This window comes from Lissotriton helveticus, chromosome 1_2 (assembly GCF_964261635.1).
Source record: "Lissotriton helveticus chromosome 1_2, aLisHel1.1, whole genome shotgun sequence".
Taxonomy (NCBI): Eukaryota; Metazoa; Chordata; class Amphibia; order Caudata; family Salamandridae; genus Lissotriton; species Lissotriton helveticus.
The window spans coordinates 395,818,815-395,838,169 of NC_136058.1; the positions used below are offsets into that span (position 1 = coordinate 395,818,815).

At 46.9% G+C, this 19,355-nt stretch overlaps 1 long non-coding RNA gene across 3 annotated transcripts in view; it reads left to right on the forward strand.

Moving 5' to 3' along the window:
• The window catches only part of LOC144807956 (uncharacterized), a 55,103-nt gene extending 39,621 nt beyond the window's left edge, over nucleotides 1-15,482 (forward strand). For all 3 annotated transcript variants that reach the window (XR_013606539.1, XR_013606537.1, XR_013606538.1), the window contains one exon: nucleotides 14,826-15,482. This is a non-coding gene — a long non-coding RNA (uncharacterized LOC144807956). The remainder of the gene's footprint in view (nucleotides 1-14,825) is intronic.
• Nucleotides 15,483-19,355: the final 3,873 nt, after the last annotated feature.

Sequence of the window (19,355 nt, forward strand, 5' to 3'; positions counted from 1 at the left end):
TAACTTGTGAAGCCCATGCCTTGACGTGGACTGACCACTCATTACTCTTCACCACCTCTACTGCACTGACTTGTGAAGCCCATGCCTTTGAGGTTGTCTGACCACTCATTACTCTTCACCTCCTCTACTGCACTGACTTGTGAAGCCCATGCCTTTGACGTGGACTGACCACTCATTAATCTTCACCACCTCTACTGCACTGACTTGTGAAGCCCATGCCTTGACGTGGACTGACCACTCATTACTCTTCACCACCTCTACTGCACTGACTTGTGAAGCCCATGCCTTTGAGGTTGTCTGACCACTCATTACTCTTCACCTCCTCTACTGCACTGACTTGTGAAGCCCATGCCTTTGACGTGGACTGACCACTCATTAATCTTCACCACCTCTACTGCTCTGACTTGTGAAGCCCATGCCTTGACGTGGACTGACCACTCATTAATCTTCACCACCTCTACTGCACTGACTTGTGAAGCCCATGCCTTTGATGTGGACTGACCACTCATTACTCTTCACCTCCTCTACTGCACTGACTTGTGAAGCCCATGCCTTGACGTGGACCGACCACTCATTACTCTTCACCACCTCTACTGCACTGACTTATGAAGCCCATGCCTTTGACGTGGACCGACCACTCATTACTCTTTACCACCTCTACTGCACTGACTTGTGAAGCCCATGCCTTGACGTGGACCGACCACTCATTACTCTTCAGCACCTCTACTGCACTGACTTGTGAAGCCCATGCCTTTGACGTGGACTGACCACTCATTACTCTTCACAACCTCTACTGCACTGCCTTGTGAAGCCCATGCCTTTGACGTGGACTGACCACTCATTACTCTTCACCACCTCTACTGCACTGACTTATGAAGCCCATGCCTTTGACGTGGACCGACCACTCATTACTCTTCACCACCTCTACTGCACTGACTTGTGAAGCCCATGCCTTGGACGTGGACTGACCACTCATTAATCTTCACCACCTCCACTGCACTGACTTGTGAAGCCCATGCCTTGACGTGGACCGACCACTAATTACTCTTCAGCACCTCTACTGCACTGACTTGTGAAGCCCATGCCTTTGATGTGGACTGACCACTCATTACTCTTCACAACCTCTACTGCACTGCCTTGTGAAGCCCATGCCTTTGACGTGGACTGACCACTCATTACTCTTCACCACCTCTACTGCACTGACTTGTGAAGCCCATGCCTTTGACGTGGGCTGAACACTCATTAATCTTCACCACCTCTACTGCACTGACTTGTGAAGCCCATGCCTTGGACGTGGACTGACCACTCATTAATCTTCACCACCTCTACTGCACTGACTTGTGAAGCCCATGCCTTTGACGTGGGCTGAACACTCATTAATCTTCACCACCTCTACTGCACTAACTTGTGAAGCCCATGCCTTGGACGTGGACTGACCACTCATTAATCTTCACCACCTCTACTGCACTGACTTGTGAAGCCCATGCCTTTGACGTGGACTGACCACTCGTTACTCTTCACCACCTCTACTGCACTGACTTGTGAAGCCCATGCCTTTGACGGGGACTGACCACTCATTACTCTTCACCACCTCTACTGCACTGACTTGTGAAGCCCATGCCTTGACGTGGACTGACCACTCATTAATCTTCACCACCTCCACTGCACTGACTTGTGAAGCCCATGCCTTGACGTGGACTGACCACTCATTAATCTTCACCACCTCTACTGCACTGACTTGTGAAGCCCATGCCTTTGACGTGGACTGACCAATCATTAATCTTCACCACCTCTACTGCACTGACTTGTGAAGCCCATGCCTTTGACGTGGACTGACCACTCATTACTCTTCACCACCTCTACTGCACTGACTTGTGAAGCCCATGCCTTTGACCTGGACTGACCACTCATTAATCTTCACCACCTCTACTGCACTGACTTGTGAAGCCCATGCCTTTACGTGGACTGACCACTCATTAATCTTCACCACCTCTACTGCACTGACTTGTGAAGCCCATGCCTTGACGTGGACTGACCACTCATTAATCTTCACCACCTCTACTGCACTGACTTGTGAAGCCCATGCCTTTGACGTGGACTGACCACTCATTAATCTTCACCACCTCTACTGCACTGACTTGTGAAGCCCATGCCTTTGACCTGGACTGACCACTCATTAATCTTCACCACCTCTACTGCACTGACTTGTGAAGCCCATGCCTTGACGTGGACTGACCACTCAGTAATCTTCACCACCTCTACTGCACTGACTTGTGAAGCCCATGCCTTTGACCTGGACTGACCACTCATTAATCTTCACCACCTCTACTGCACTGACTTGTGAAGCCCATGCCTTGACGTGGACTGACCACTCATTAATCTTCACCACCTCTACTGCACTGACTTGTGAAGCCCATGCCTTTGACGTGGACTGACCACTCATTAATCTTCACCACCTCTACTGCACTGACTTGTGAAGCCCATGCCTTTGACCTGGACTGACCACTCATTAATCTTCACCACCTCTACTGCACTGACTTGTGAAGCCCATGCCTTTGACCTGGACTGACCACTCATTAATCTTCACCACCTCTACTGCACTGACTTGTGAAGCCCATGCCTTTGACGTGGACTGACCACTCATTAATCTTCACCACCTCTACTGCACTGACTTGTGAAGCCCATGCCTTTGACGTGGACTGACCACTCATTACTCTTCACCACCTCTACTGCACTGACTTGTGAAGCCCATGCCTTGACGTGGACTGATCACTCATTAATCTTCACCACCTCTACTGCACTAACTTGTGAAGCCCATGCCTTGACATGGACTGACCACTCATTACTCTTTTTTCAAATACCTAAAGCTGGGTTGCCTGAGAAACAAGACCTGAGCAAAAGAGTCTCTTGTCAATGGCCGCGCATTACTCCTATCGCTGAAAAATTGGATTTCTCTGTAACCTCAAAGGAATAAGACATAAAGCACGCCTTGGCGGACTAGTGTACGGCTTTAAATTCTGCCTTTGATAACATTGCTCCTTTTAGAACGTATTCTAATAATAAACACAGGACTGGCGCCCTTTGGTATCCTACAGAGCTGAGCCTGGAAAAGTCACTATGTAAAAATCTATAGTGGCATTTAACTACCAACCCTTGCGACAGAGACCAGACACATATATTGGGCTCTTTTTTTAGGTGCTAGATTGTTGGCTACTGTGAGGCATTTCTGTTCCTTAGCGCTGAGTCCTATAACTAATGTCAATCGACTGGGAGATGCGTCTGGTTAACTGAATAAAGTTCAGAAGGTCTTGGGTCCTTTTTGTTAAAAGGTAAGAATGTTTTGTGGGATACAGCCATGGATTGTGGTAAGCAGGCTGTATTTTATATACTACCTTGGAATGCAGAGTATAAAAGCTGACAATGCCAAAACTAGTGCCCATCCTGGAATAAAAGAAGACACCTAAAAATAGCTTATCCTAAAAACCCACCTTCCAAAAACAAGATACCAAAAAAAAGGAGAATCTTAGGAGCTTCAGGTGATGTCCCTAGTGTCTGATTACTGGTGTTTGTTTAGGTTTACAGGAATCCAGATGTTACATAGCAAACCTTGTCTATGCATGCTGTGTATTTTTCATTCATTATTGTAGTGTTTATGTAATCCACTCATCGCGTGCCAGAAGGTAGATGTATTTGGCTAAAGTTGTTTATATAGCGCCAGACTCGGTCTGGTCTGTGTCTCCTGCTCCACAGCTTGTACCCGTAAAAGTGCATCAATGTCTCCTTCCGTTGGAAGCAAATCCACCTGTATTCCAGTTTAAGCATATTTATTCTCATAGAATCACTTTCAAAATCCACTGTTCATCAAGTAAATTCAAATTCAGTCTGCCCAATTAATTTTGGGGGTTCTCCTTCATCAGGGGGCGCTTGTGAGGAATCTATGTTGTATGTTGTGTGCGGAAAATAGTGACATAAGAATTAACCTGCAATGCAATCTAATCCTACATAAACATAAATGAATAGTTTACTACATGTCCTGGTAGAGCCGAACCGCAAGTCTGCGTTTGTGTTATACCAGGGTCTTCATCTTTTCGATAGTGAGAGCTACTTCTGATCGAGGAGAATCATCCTGATCTACTGCCTTTATCACGTGGCTTTGCTAAGGGTAGATGAATGCCAAGCAACTTAATTGCGCCCCTAGAGTGCCCAGTCTTGCTGCAGTGAGCACATAGCATTTGTAGCACTGAGTTAGGAAAGGTTTACCTGTAGGGCCCCTAAGCATTTGTAGCACTGTTAGGTTTACCTGCGGGACCCCAGGCATTTATGGTACTGGTAGGAACGGTGTATCTGCGGGGTCCCCAGGGACCCGTTTTGTTAATTTTATTCTTATTAACGAATCACATCTGAGAGGTGAGTGTTTCACTGAGGGTTGTGGCCTCTTAGTCATGCAATACATGGGATGGCATTGTTCTCTCTGAGTGAGTGTGAAGACAGAAGACTTCTATTATCTGGTGAGTTGCCCTTCTGTTCATTGGCTCCTGTCCAGATCCTGGCCCTGGTTTAACAATTCAAGATTAATGTTCAGTAGTGGCAGTCACAGTATAAGGACTATGAGCAAGACCTGCTGTAGAGTTTTCGCTGTCCTAGGAAATATACCTGCGATGATTGCAGTGTCTGATTTATTAAAAATTGCACACAGAGTACCCCTTAGAGGGGTCCCCTAAAATCTACCAATCCTTATTGTGGTCACCGACTGGCCTGAGCCAGCCTGCTACCACCAGAGTGTGTTCTGTCCTCATGGGGAGAGTGCCTGTGTACTTCGAGGTCGATAACGATGCCTTTCCTGGGTGGAGGTGCTCACTCCTCCCCTGGTCAGGAAGGGCCATCTGTGGCAAGGATTTTCTAAGGCCTTGCCGCCTTTGTAATGCGGCCCCAGCCTCTCCTCTTAGAGGGAGCAAGCGATCTTCCTGTCCTCACCCCCTTTTAGGCGCAAGGACAGGTGGAAACCTTAGATACAACAGGAGGTGTGCCCCCGCCCCCTCTGTTAACTCCATCCCTCAGGTGCTGGAGGCGAGGTGAAGTACACTTTGTAGTACCCACCATCTTGAAGATGATGGGACTTATCCAATCAGGGCTAGGACTATGTCCCCTTCCCGCAGGAGGTGGGCATGATAGAGGGTGTAGACACCCCAGGAAAGGGGCCTATTAGCCTCTACCTGTCACTCCCTTGTAACACCCTTAAATCAAGATTTTAGGTGTCATCCCCAGACCATGAATTTCAGTTCTTGGCGACCTAAGGGCACTGCAGCCTTCTCTGCTGGTGAGGATCTGTAGAGAACTATGGACTTGGTCCCAGTCCTACTGGCCTGTCTGCATCCCTGGATGATCCAGAACCAAAAGGCAAGTCGTCTTGCAGCCCAGCGACCTCCATAACCGTGGGAGGACTTCCTGCCTTCGATAAAGGGCAATCGAGTTTTATGTAGTGGGATTTGGCCAGGGAGTGTCAGGACAAGCCAAGCTATGTTACTCACTCTATATTTGCAGACTTTGTGTTTTTGGTCTAATCACTCTCACTAATGTGCACCGTATTTTCGTTGTCAACACCATCGATTGAGCACTTGTTCAATAAAAAGAGATTTACAAAGTACCTGTGTCTTGGCAAGATAAGCAGGGTGCTGGCCATTTATTCAATCGAGTCTGTTGTTGAGCTCTGAGTTCAAGCTGTCCTTTAATGTAAACAGGGTCATTGATTTGGCAGTATCAGTATCTGTAGTTAAATTAGACAAAACTGAGTTCTAATTGCCAACTCCCTGACACCCTGAATGGCCTCAACCCAATCGCCATCGCCAAGCGTGCCTAGATCCCTCTCCCACACAGCTCTCCGCGTCCCCAAGGCATCCAGAGAATTGTAGATCAATTTCCTATAGATGGTTGAGATTGCTTTTTCGGTCAGATGATCAATTAGTAGCTGGTCCTCCAGTAGGGATGCATCAGGCAACTGTCCCCCTTCCCGGATGTGACTTTGCAGAGCGTGGCCACCTGCAAATGCCAGAACTGTTTTTAGTCACCTAATTTATACTTTTGTTGTAGGATCGTGAAGGACGCAAGCGCTGGTCCCCCCACACATCGCCCGGCGCTCTAAACTAATCAATCCCCATTTTGTGAAGCCCTGCAATCCTCCGTCTGCACTTAAGAGATCACCATCATACAGTGGAGTCATTTCAGTCAGCTTACCTTCCCAGCCTAAATACCTGGTAGCCTCTTTCCACACCTTTACCAATGTTTGGGTATGAGTAGGTGGGGTGCACTCATACTTTCTTCGATACAGCACCAGGGTGGGGTAACCTCTCTTGTCCATGGCCAAACTATCTACCCGGTAAGCAGGATCCTCACAGTCCGCAAAAACCCAGTTGTTGACTGCCACCAGCTGCGAGGCCCAGTAATTCTTGTGAATGCTCCGGACCGCCAGTCCACCATAATAAACTCCCCTCTGCAACTTACTCAGCGTGACGTGCCACCATCCCACAACAGGAGCCGAAGTTCTCAGACTATCTTTTGAAAAAAATGTCTGGTGGGATCTTAAAGGACATTTTTTGCACAATGTACAGGAGACCCTGGAGGGTCATCACTTTAAATAGGGCCACCCAGCTTAGTAAGGAGAGCGGGAGCGCCCGCAAGTGTGGGGCATCCCAGCGAATTTCGGGAGTATGTTCCTGCCTGTGCTCTCTTGTAATGAACACAACCAAATATTTAAAGCTATGTAGTGCCACCCTAACTGTGCACCTAGAGTGAAGCCGCAGGGTCCCTGCCACCAGCAGGAATATTAAGGACTTCTTCCAGTTAATATTATATCCTGAATAATCTCCAAGTATGTGAAAAATGTGTAGGATTCGTTCACTCGAGAAGGCTGGCTACGTGTCATATAACAAAACGTCTGAGTAGATGGAGATTCTCACATCCCACTCCTGATCAACTGGAATACCCCATATGAGAGGTCCTGGTGAACCCAAACATGTGTGAAGAGCATAGGAGACAAGGAACATCCCTGTCGGATGGCAAACACTCGGTAAACTGTATTTTTGAGGCGCATGCTCGCTAGAGGGGCCACATACAAGAGCTTAACAGCAGCGCCATTGGTTCAGCAAAGGAATCCCCTATTGCATATGGTACTCCATTAAGGTGTCAGAGATTTAAGCGCGTTCCCCGGTGTGGCATAAAGCCCGATTGATCAGGATGAACCACTGTTGCAATTACTGTCCGCAGGAAGATCGCCAGGGCGTTCGCAAGGACCTTAGACTCAAAATTAAGCGGGGAGATAGGCCTATAAGACCCACACTCAGTTGCTGGTTCGTCCTTTTTAGGGCTCGGGCCTACCGTCCCACTGCGTCAGCAGTGGGCGTGGCCTAAGAGTCCTTTTCTCAGGGCTTCCGAAAACGTACCTAACGAATTCCAGGCTGCTCGTGGTTTTTCGTGCTTTTTTTTGCTACGTGCATTGCTATTGGCCTCCGTGTGTGTGTGTGCTTTAGAAACAGAACACGCAATAGGCCATAGGCGGTCGAGTAGCTCCGCCTATGGCCTATTGGTGTCTGTTACGCGCACCAGAAGGCCATATATCTTCAATTTTCTCAGCCGTCACGGCGGAGATAATTGAAGACATATGGTGGCAGTGACGCGCGCGGGTGCACAACTCGCCGGCGGTTTACGATTATGTTTCTTTTTTTTTTGCGGCTTCTGTTTTTTGTTGCGAGTTGCTCTCGTATCGGGCATACTAATATCTGTTATGAGATCGAGTAGGCAAGGGTGCTGAGAGATAGACTCGTATATTATATTTAAATTATATTTAAAACTTTTAATTGTGAGACTGGATACATTTCATGCCCATGATTTATGTCAGCAAATGGGGCCGCTTAGCTGTCTATGAACTGAATAACAAGAGCACTTGAAGCCGGCGCTTGCTTTCCAGCTGGAGTCAGCAAACTGCAAAAAATCCAAATATGTATTTAGATCACGGAGCTCTCCCTGTCAGCCTCTTCTCTGTGTCTACGCTGGGCTTATGTATAAGATAAACAGGAGGGAACCCATAGACCAAGTTGGGATGGGTGTAGACTGTAAGCATAGACAATTCCCAACAGGTATCAATAGGAAGACAATTCAACGGGTGTATGCAATATGCATTACAAAAAAAGGAAAAAAGGAGTCACTGTAAATTTGAGAACAAACGGGTATTATTCACCATTTAGAAAGCAAGGCAGGTCTTATGCAAGATCATACAGTTAAACAGCACTGTATACAGTAAATGGGGTGACAACCCGGTGGCACTTGGTGCAAGTGATATATACATGAATATATACAGTGAATAGTGATGGTGGTGCAAGTGCAGGGGTGAAAACAGCGTGGTCGGCGCGAAGTGACAGTGAAAATAACAGAGTAATGGCTCCAGAGATTTAAGTAATAATCACTTAAAACAAGATTCAATTTTAGGAGTACAAAACACGTAGGGCGCCATAAAATTAGGCTGTGTGGTCGACGGCGTTTCGATCCTCATCAAATCGGGATCATCATCAGGACGGGGTTGTCGGGGAAAACAGTGAAGCTGAGCGCGGTAGGACAACAGCGCTGTTCAAAGTAGCCGTCACGGCTACTTTGAACAGCGCTGTTGTCCTACCGCGCTCAGCTCCCGCATTCACTGCTTGAAGCTACACCACGGATTAACCCACGATAAATACCTCTGATTCATTCAGACGCAGATCACCCCCGCCGACTCATACATCCCCTACCCTTCATTCAGCTCTGGACCCACGTATCCAGCCCTTCCGACCGCACGACTTTGACAGTAGCAGACTTCACTGTTTTCCCCGACAACCCAGTCCTGATGATGATCCCGATTTGATGAGGATCGAAACGCCGTCGACCACACAGCCTAATTTTATGGCGCCCTACGTGTTTTGTACTCCTAAAATTGAATCTTGTTTTAAGTGATTATTACTTAAATCTCTGGAGCCATTACTCTGTTATTTTCACTGTCACTTCGCGCCGACCACGCTGTTTTCACCCCTGCACTTGCACCACCATCACTATTCACTGTATATATTCATGTATATATCACTTTCACCAAGTGCCACCGGGTTGTCACCCCATTTACTGTATACAGTGCTGTTTAACTGTATGATCTTGCATAAGACCTGCCTTGCTTTCTAAATGGTGAATAATACCCGTTTGTTCTCAAATTTACAGTGACTCCTTTTTTCCTTTTTTTGTAATGCATATTGCATACACCCGTTGAATTGTCTTCCTATTGATACCTGTTGGGAATTGTCTATGCTTATACGCTGGGCTTAGGCAGGGTCAGTCTGCTCCCAGGGCATGGTTCTTGCGACGCAGAGGGGTGCTGGGCTGGGGCAGGGTCAGTCAGCTTCTAGGGCATGGTTCTTGCAGACACAGAGGGGCGCTGGGCTGGGGCAGGTTCAGACAGTGTTGAGTGCAGAGAGTGTTGAGTGCAGAGAGTGTTGAGGGCAGAGAGTGTTGAGGGCAGAGAGTGTTGAGGGCAGCGTGTTGAGGGCGTGCAGAGTGTGTGTGGGGGCAGAGTGTTGAGGGCAGAGTGTTGAGGGCAGAGTGTTGAGGGCAGAGTGTTGAGGGCAGAGTGTTGAGGGCAGCGTGTTGGCAGCGTGTTGAGGGTGTGCAGAGGGCAGAGTGTTGAGGGCAGCGTGTTGAGGGCAGCCTGTTGAGGGCGTGCAGAGGGCAGCGTGTTGAGGGCGTGCAGAGGGCAGAGTGTTGAGGGCGTGCAGAGGGCAGAGTGTTGAGGGCAGCGTGCAGAGGGCGTGCAGAGGGCAGCGTGTTGAGGGCGTGCAGAGGGCAGCGTGTTGAGGGCGTGCAGAGGGCAGAGTGTTGAGGGCGTGCAGAGGGCAGCGTATTGAGGGCAGAGTGTTGAGGGCAGCCTGTTGAGGGCAGCGTGTTGAGGGCGTGCAGAGGGCAGCGTGTTGAGGGCGTGCAGAGGGCAGAGTGTTGAGGGCGTGCAGAGGGCAGAGTGTTGAGGGCAGCGTGTTGAGGGCGTGCAGAGGGCAGCGTGTTGAGGGCGTGCAGAGGGCAGGGTGTTGAGGGCAAGCAGATGGCAGAGTGTTGAGGGCAGTGTGTTGAGGGCGTGCAGAGGGCAGCGTGTTGAGGGCGTGCAGAGGGCAGCGTGTTGAGGGCAGAGTGTTGAGGGCAGCCTGTTGAGGGTGTGCAGAGGGCAGCGTGTTGAGGGCGTGCAGAGGGCAGAGTGTTGAGGGCAGCGTGTTGAGGGCGTGCAGAGGGCAGAGTGTTGAGGGCAGCGTGTTGAGGGCGTGCAGAGTGTTGAGGGCAGCGTGTTGAGGGCAGCGTGTTGAGGGCAGCGTGTTGAGGGCAGAGTGTTGAGGGCAGAGTGTTGAGGGCAGCGTGTTGAAGGCAGCGTGTTGAGGGCAGCGTGTTGAGGGCAGCGTGTTGAGGACGTGCAGAGTGTGTGTGAGTGCAGAGTGTTGAGGGCGTGCAGAGGGCAGAGTATTGAGGGCAGAGGGCAGTGTTGAGGGCGTGCAGATGGCAGAGTGTTGAGGGCGTGTTGAGGGCAGCGTGTTGAGGGCAGCGTGTTGAGGGCAGCGTGTGAGTGTGGCAGAGTGTGAGTGAGTGCGGCAGAGAGTGAGTGCGGCAGAGAGTGAGTGCGGCAGAGAGTGAGTGCGGCAGAGTGTGAATGAGTGCGGCAGAGTGTGAATGAGTGCGGCAGAGTGTGAGTGAGTGCTGCAGAGTGTGAGTGAGTGCTGCAGAGTGTGTGCAGAGTGTGAGTGAGTGCTGCAGAGTGTGAGTGAGTGCTGCAGAGTGTGAGTGAGTGCTGCAGAGTGTGAGTGAGTGCTGCAGAGTGTGAGTGAGTGCTGCAGAGTGTGAGTGAGTGCTGCAGAGTGTGAGTGAGTGCAGAGTGTGAGTGAGTGCAGAGTGTAGAGTGAAGAGTGCAGAGTGTAGAGTGAAGAGTGAGAGTGCAGAGTGAGTGCAGAATGAGAGTGAGTGCAGAATGAGAGTGAGTGCAGAATGAGAGTGAGTGCAGAATGAGAGCAGAATTAGAGTGAGTGCAGAATGAGAGTGAGTGCAGAATGAGTGCAGAATGAGAGTGAGTGCAGAGTAACTGCAGAGTGAGTGCAGACTGAGTGCAGAATGACTGCAGAGTAAGAGTGAGTGTGCAGGAAAAGACCACACACATAAGACCACACACATAAGACCACACACATAAGACCACACACACACCACTCACCACCACACACACCACCACACACCACCACGCACACCACCACACACTCACCACCACACACTCACCACCACACACGCAACCAGCCATCACTGCACACTTTCACCGGGCACAAACACCACCAGCCGTCAGTGTACGCTTTCACCGGGCACAAACACCATCAGCTGTCAGTGCAGGCTTCCACCAAGCACACACACCTCCAGCCGGCAGTGCACGCTTCCACCAAGCACACACACCACCAGCCATCAGTGCACAATTTCTACAGGCACACACACCACCAGCCATCAGTGCACACATCAATTGTTAATGCATCCACAATTAACTATTGTAGCAATCGCAGTATGGTGCACTTTACTTTTAAACATATTCATCTAAAGCGCAGCATGCCACCATTGCTACAATTCCAATCCAACCCACATAATTCCACTACACACCACATGCATATACTCCATAACACATGGCTAAAAGACATTGCCATTTACAATGCCATTAGCTCTAACTCAAATAAATCCGAGACCTATTGCATTTCTAATGCTTGTTGGGATGACCGCCACCTCAGACGTTCTTTGGTGCTCCGGGAGACACCATTATCTTCAGGCAGTCTGAAACCTACTCTGGAGGTTCTCCCTGATTTTATCCATCATGCTTTTATATAATTCTAACGGGAGCTCATCAGGCCCGTCGCTTGCCCTGTTTGCAAGGTTCCTATTGTCTTATTGATTTAGTCCACTGTCAGGTCTTGGTCTAGTGCGTCTCGGTCCTCATTCGTTAGCATTGGCAGGGTCAGGTCTTTCAGGAAGTCTCTCCCAGTATTTCTGTCCCCTTGTTGTCAGTGTCCTCAAGGATCCAGTTCCGTCCTTTGTCTTGTCTCTCTAACCATGTAAGCAACTCATTGGCTTTATCACCGACATCATAGAGACAATGCTGGGTAGCCAGCGCATGACTGCACGCTATTTTCCATTAGTGCTCTTAATGCGTGCTGCTTCAGTTGATGGTGTAATGGGAGAGAAACTGATTCCCCACTTGCCAACCGAACCTCCAGGAAAGCACATTCCTTGTCCTGAGCCTCGCACTTCAATTTACCTTCCTTCGACATTCTCCCAATCAAGGCTTGTGTCTGGCCTCGAATCACTGCCTTAAATTCACCCTATAGCATGCAAGCTGATTCAACAGGCCGCCCGTTCTCCTTAACCCCTTCTGCGCTCATGACGAGCTTAGCTCGTCATGAGCGACGATGCTCGTATGCTCATGACGAGCTGAGCTCGTCATGTAACGCGGCTTTTTTTCAAAGCGCCGCACACAGCGGGGAAAACCGCTAGCGCGCAAGCGGTTAAAATAGAATTCTGCTCTATCTCTCATACGAGCTTTGAACGTCTTGTCTTTTAATTATCACGGATCAACCCTTGGGGGTAGGATGAAGTTCACAACCGGACCATCGAGTCGCACCTCCACCAGCAAATGGTCTGAGATTCCCCCTGCTATGTGCGTAGCAGCTCTAAAATCAACTTTATGGACAGTCTGGGTGAAAGGATGGTGCAGGCATGCCAGACTACCATGTGCTGTAGACAGGTGTGTCCGGTTATGATACCCTCTACCCCTCTAGGGGCATTTAGGAGTATCATGAATATAGTATAGGTGCAGTTCTGTCACTCCAGTCACCCCAATGCGTATATGCTCTGTCATAAGCGTCTTATCCTTCCACAGGATGAGTCAGTCTTGTCTGGGTCTCTTTCCTGTTTCCCGGCACTTGAATGGCACACCCGAACACTCGAGAGAGCAGTGACCCACCAGCAGGCTTTTGTGGTGCGCTTTTGTCCTGGATGTAGGGCTGCATTCAGTAGGGCACCCACTCTGTCTTTTCTTTGCCTTTGCCTGAAGATCAGCAGTCCCAAGGTTGCCGTCATACCTGGCCTGTCGGTAAGTGCAGGCCCTCTGGAGGCCCGACCGTCAGCAATTGAGCCCACACTGTGGCCGGCTGGACCACAGGTGTAAGCTCAGACAGGGTGTTTGACACTGGAGTAGTTGTAGTCCCTCATGGGCCTCTGACACAGAGTAGTCAGAAATTCAGCAGCTAAAAGCCCAACACATGCTCTCCAGGAAGCCAGGAGATTTAGACCCTGTTGTGTTAGGAATTTGGCAAATGCAACCTTGAAAACGCCGTTGGCAGCACACAATCTACCAACTGGGCCTCAACAATCACATTGTCGTAGAGTTTTATTTTTTGCCTTGAACTGTTGGGAGAGTCTTGGCGAGGCGGGGGGGGGGGGGAAGTCCCTCAGACTAGTTGGTCCTGCTGGATGGCTTTCCGGCCCACCCTACAGATAACGAGGATGTGTCGGACCTTGCTTCTTCCAGGACAGCCCTGTCCTCCCTTCCCTTTCTTACCAGACAGGCAGGCTTCTAGGCAGACTTCTAGGCTCTTCAGGACAGGTACACAGCTACTCCATTAAGTAATTCAGCCTGCAGGTGATGTCCCCTCAACTTAGATAGGCTGACACCATCCCTGGTGTCACAGCAGCACCTGAGTACTTTGTAGAGCACTTTATTCCTTGGTTACAGAGGACTTTGAACTAGGGTATAAAAAAGGGATAGATGGTCCCACTTGCATACACAACTGGCAGGCAGGAGATGCGGTTTACTCTGTCGCACTCTCACATTGCATTTATGCTACGCACACCAACACCCTAAGCACGCACTTGATGTTAGCGCAAAGTCTGGGCACAGGTATAGAAATGGAGCATTACATGGGTGTGTCAGTAGGAAGCCACTACACTGACCATGTTCAAAGATCTCATCAGGCTATTGATCCTTACAACAGGGTGTATTGCCACCACCGCTCTAGCTGTTAAACCCATGACAGTCCTCTGCCTTAAATAAGGGAACACTTGGTGTGACCCTCCAGGTCACAGGACCGGTCCAAGACCTCTCATAGTCCCTTGTTAGAAGTTGCACAATACTGGGGTGGCAGAAAAATTCAGTCTAATTTTCCTGTCTGGACAAAAATGGTGTCCTGTTTTTCTGCACCCGGTACATCCAGGTGCAGAAAAACCTAACAAAGGATAATCAGGTGGAATAAAATGAACACATGAAAGTACGCCTTAATTTCATTGCCCTCGATTCATACTCTGGACCATAGTTGAGGGATATGTCTAGGCATAGTCCTCGCAATACACAATAGATTTGTGTGTGGCAGAGGCCAAACTCAAAAGTCAGGATACCAGCTACAAGTAGGTGGTAACTCAGGGCAGGGGTAAAATGCCCGTTGTCCATGGAGGGGAAATTCCCGTTCCAGAAATCTAGATTAAAAATTAATTAATAGTATCCTTTTTTAAATATCTGTTTGGTGCCAGTGCATATGACTTTAATTTCTGCCTTTGGGATTCTATGTTACAAGTCCATACGGTGCATGTATCCTTTGTGAGCTTAATAAAATGTTGAAAATTCTATAAATCCTCACTCCTACTCTGCTCTGTCTGAAAAACAGCTCAACATTTTCAATATTCTGCAACTCTGCATTGATTTGGCTTGCAAATTATATTTTAGGAATTTTTCATGTATTAACTATTTAATTTTAATACTATAGGTGATTGAAATTACTGACGAAAAAAGCAAGATTTAGCACCAGGCAACGGAAGTCAGTGCCATAAGAAGGATTATTTTGAAAAACTGAAGGACATCCAACCTTCTACGTTTAAACAATTTCCAAAATCTAGGTGTGGCGAGGAAGTGGGAGCTGAGGAAAGTACTATACTGTCAGTGAAGTCTCTAATTTAGCATTTCATTAACCCAGAGCAAAGCCATATCCGTGCACAGAATAACGTTCATCTAAAACATCATGTAATTCCAGAGAGGAAGCACACACTGCATAAAAGAAAGTTATAACAAAAGGTTTCTTCTGCAGACCATCAAAGAAAAGATGCTGAAAGAAGACTCCGAAGCTGACACGTTAACAACCGAAAGATTGGAAAATCACCTTTGTTCAACAACCGTTTTTAACCAGTTACGCAAGTTTGAGACTATCTGCCTCTGGGTAGAAAACCACGACCCACTCTGCTCACTCTGGCGAAAACCTTAAAAATTCACCACTTTATTGTGTTCATAACAGTCTCAGATTGTTTCCTTTTTATTGTGTACTGTTCTGTAATTCTATGTAAATTGCCTCAACATTATCTGCTGTGCGTGAGTGATATGTAAAACTGTTAAAGATAAAAATGGAATAAATGAGCACAGTTGCGCTATAGGTAATGTAAATACATCCTCGTCTTCAGAACTACAAATCTTAACCTTACCCCAAACATAGAAAGGGTAAAAGGAACTGATGTTCTGCGACTAATGATCCACAATAGTAATGTGCACGTTCTAACGCCCTCAGTTACTGCCATTACGCCAGTGCAAAAAGGTACTTCTCAGTTTAATCATTAAATATCAGACTAACACCTTATCACTGCATTGCTAAGAACCTATACAAATAGATTTGAGAAAATCTTCAGTCACAAAATAAGTTGCTGCCGGAGAGGCTATAACCAAAAGACTATTATCTGCGAATAACATTTCGACTGGTGTTACAGGGCTGCTTCCAGACATATTTTGCTCAATTCAAGTGTTAAGAAGATTATACACAATTTCTTTTAGAGATAAATGCTGAACATTATCTAAACAAACCTGACTCTAAAATCGGGTTCCTTCTTACCGTGGCATATAAGCAAGAGAAAACTAATCGTAGAGATATTAACTCTAGGTATACACCTAATAAAAACACGAACTGTGAGAACAAATTCAGTGTTCAAAAACACCTCAATGAAGGCAAAATAACCTAATTTGGGGACAAAAGTTACATGTGCCTTTTAAAAAGATACCAGACAGGTAGCTGGATAACTTCTTCTTTATTCACGACCTCCACAGTGCCACCAGGATAGCTTATCAGGACACCTATAACATCGCTCTCTTCAACTCAGCATGCCCTCACTGTCAACATTCTAAAGCAGCCTTCAGGGACAAGGAACATACCACAGGGGGAGGAAAGGGAGGGGAGTAGGAAGGTACCATGTGCTGCATAACATTATATGTAAAATAACCCATATAACTACCAATAAAGTTCCTGGGAAAGTACATCCTTAATATCTGCGTATAGTAATATTGTACTGCACATTTATGAACAGGAGATTATAACAGTGCCAAAAAAGACACAGCCATAAATCTTATCTCACAGAATTTGACAGAATGCACACTGGGGGAATCCACTCTCAGTGCAAAGTATGCCAAAAAAGTTTCAGGCGTAAATCTTATCTCACTGAGCATATGAGAATCCACACTGGGGAAAACCACTCTCCGTGCAAAGTATGCCAAAAAAGCTTCAGGCGTAAATCTTATCTTACTGAGCATATGAGAATCCACACTGGGGAAAAACCTTATCAGTGCTCTGAATGCCAGAAAAGATTTAGAGTCAAAGCGACTCTACATCAACATGCATTAACCCACTCTGTGGAAAAACCTTACCAGTGCTCTGAATGCCAAAAAAGTTTCAGTGAAAAAATCCGTCTCACTCAGCATATAAGAACCCACACTGGGGAAAACCCTTATCAGTGTTCTGAATGCCCAAAACATTTCAACCGTGAATCACTTCTAACTGCACATTTGAGATTCCACACTGGGGAAAAACCTTATCAGTGCTCTGAATGCCAGAAAAGGTTTTGTAACAAACCGAGCCTATCTCAACATGCATTAACCCACTCTGAATGCCAGAAATGTTTCAGTGACCAAAGCAATCTCACTCGGCATATAAGAACCCACACTGGGTATAAACCTTTTCAGTGCTCTGAATGCCACAAATGTTTCAGTGAAAAAATCTGTCTCACTCAGCATATAAGAACCCACACTGGGGAAAACCCTTATCAGTGTTCTGAATGCCCAAAACATTTCAACCGTAAATCACTTCTAACTGCACATTTGAGATTCCACACTGGGGAAAAACCTTATCAGTGCTCGGAATGCCAGAAAAGGTTCAGCTGTAAATCTCATCTCACTGAACATATGAGAATCCACACTGGGGAAAAACCTTATCAGTGCTCTGAATGCCAGAAATGTTTCAGTGAAAAACGCTTTCTCACTGTGCATATAAGAACCCACACTGGGGAACAACCTTATCAGTGCTCTGAATGTCAGAAATGTTTCATAAACAAATTCAGTCTCACTAAGCATATAAGAACCCACACTGGGGAAAAACCTTATCAGTGCTCTGAATGCCCAAAAGATTTCAGACGTACATCACATCTAACTGCACATGTGAGATTCCACACTGGGGAAAAACCTTATCAGTGCACTGAATGCCAGAAATGTTTCAGTGACAAAATAATACTCACTCAACATACAAGAACCCACACTGGGGAAAAACCTTATCAGTGCTCCGAATGCCACAAATGTTTCAGTGTAAAAAGCAGTCTCACTCTGCATACAAGAACCCACACTGGGGAAAAACCATATCGGTGCTCTGAATGCCAAAAATGTTTCAGTCAAAAAATCAGTCTTACTCAGCATATAAGAAGCCATACTGGGGAAAAACCTTATCAGTGCTCTGAATGCCAGAAATGTTTCAGTGAAGAAGGCAGTCTCACTTACCATATAAGAATCCACACTGGAGAAAAGCCTTATCAGTGCTCCGAATGCCTAAAATGTTTCAGCCGTAAATCTCATCTCACTAAACATGTGAGAATCCACACTGGAGAAAAAAAATTATCAGTGCTCTAAATGTCAGAAAAGATTCAGAGGTAGAGATGGTTACAAGCGCCATAAGAAAACACACTATCAAAATAATTCAGTGCTCCAAGTGCCAGAAAAGCATCAATTTTAAACGCAATCTCACTCTACATGAGCAGACGCACACAGGGAAAAAACATTACCTATGCTGTGAATGACAGAAATTCCTATTTGATAGGTACAGCCTCACTAACCATAAGCGACTCCATACTGATGAAAAACCTTATGAGTGCTCTGAATGCCAGAAAAGCTGCAGAGAAAAACGCTATCTCACCATGAGAAGCTCCACACTGGAGAAAACCCTTATGCCTTAAAAGCTTGTATCTGAAAGACTGTTCTGCTTCATGGGAGATCCCACTCTGGGGAAAAATCTTAGGAGTGCTCGAAATGCAAGCAACGTTTTGGTTACAAATTACTTCTCACTTGACATGAGAGGGAAAAAAGCCTTATGTGTGTTCTGAATGTCAGATAAGGTTTAGTCTCAAATACAATGTCACTTCAGAAGAGAGAATTCCCACTGGACTAAAGCCTAATACAGGACGGTTAAAGCCAGAAACGTTTTACTCAGAAAGGAGATCTCACTAAACATGAGAAATGCATCCACACCACGTGAAATGTAAGGCGTATCTTGAGTTGCAGAAAAGCTTCTAACAACCTGACTTTACATGAGAGAGCACATATTTTAGTTGCAATAGGATTCATCAAGAAACTCTTGCGGGATAACTTAGACTGCCCGCATTCAACCTCCAAAGAAATTTCAGGCCTGGAATTTTTTTTAATTGCAACCGAATCCACAATTTGAGTATCTGAAAGTTACAAAACTCTTAAGGTCTTTCTTGACACAGAGAAGTGTTAGTGCTTGCAAAAATCAACTAATTGCCAAACAAATCACAATATTAATGTCTTAAATTTTACTCCACCCAAAAGGTTTCTACTCACCCTTGTTTCTTAACATATGACTGATATCTATATTTTCATGGTAAGATTAAGCCTATGTGGAGTTCCTCAATGAAGAACTCCGCAAAGTGACAAAAAAACTCTGGCGGTCTACGCAGATTTCCGCAAGCATCGGAGTGCGTAAGAGTCATGCCGTTCGTGGTGATTTTGATCTCCTGGTGTTTGTCCCGCCCTATAAAAATAATTGCGAAAGGGACCATGTGCAGCACAAGAGGATGCAGCTGCTTCTACTCAAGCAGCAGCTTTGTCAATGCAAAGGAAAGTTTCTCAATGCGAGTGGTGTGACCGGCCACGACCACTTGCATTGAAAAATCCGACGACCCGCTCTGAGAAATCTCGCCAGGAGGTTGATTTTGCTCGCCAACTAGACCATGGCGAGCGCGAGCAAGGAAAAATCTCATCA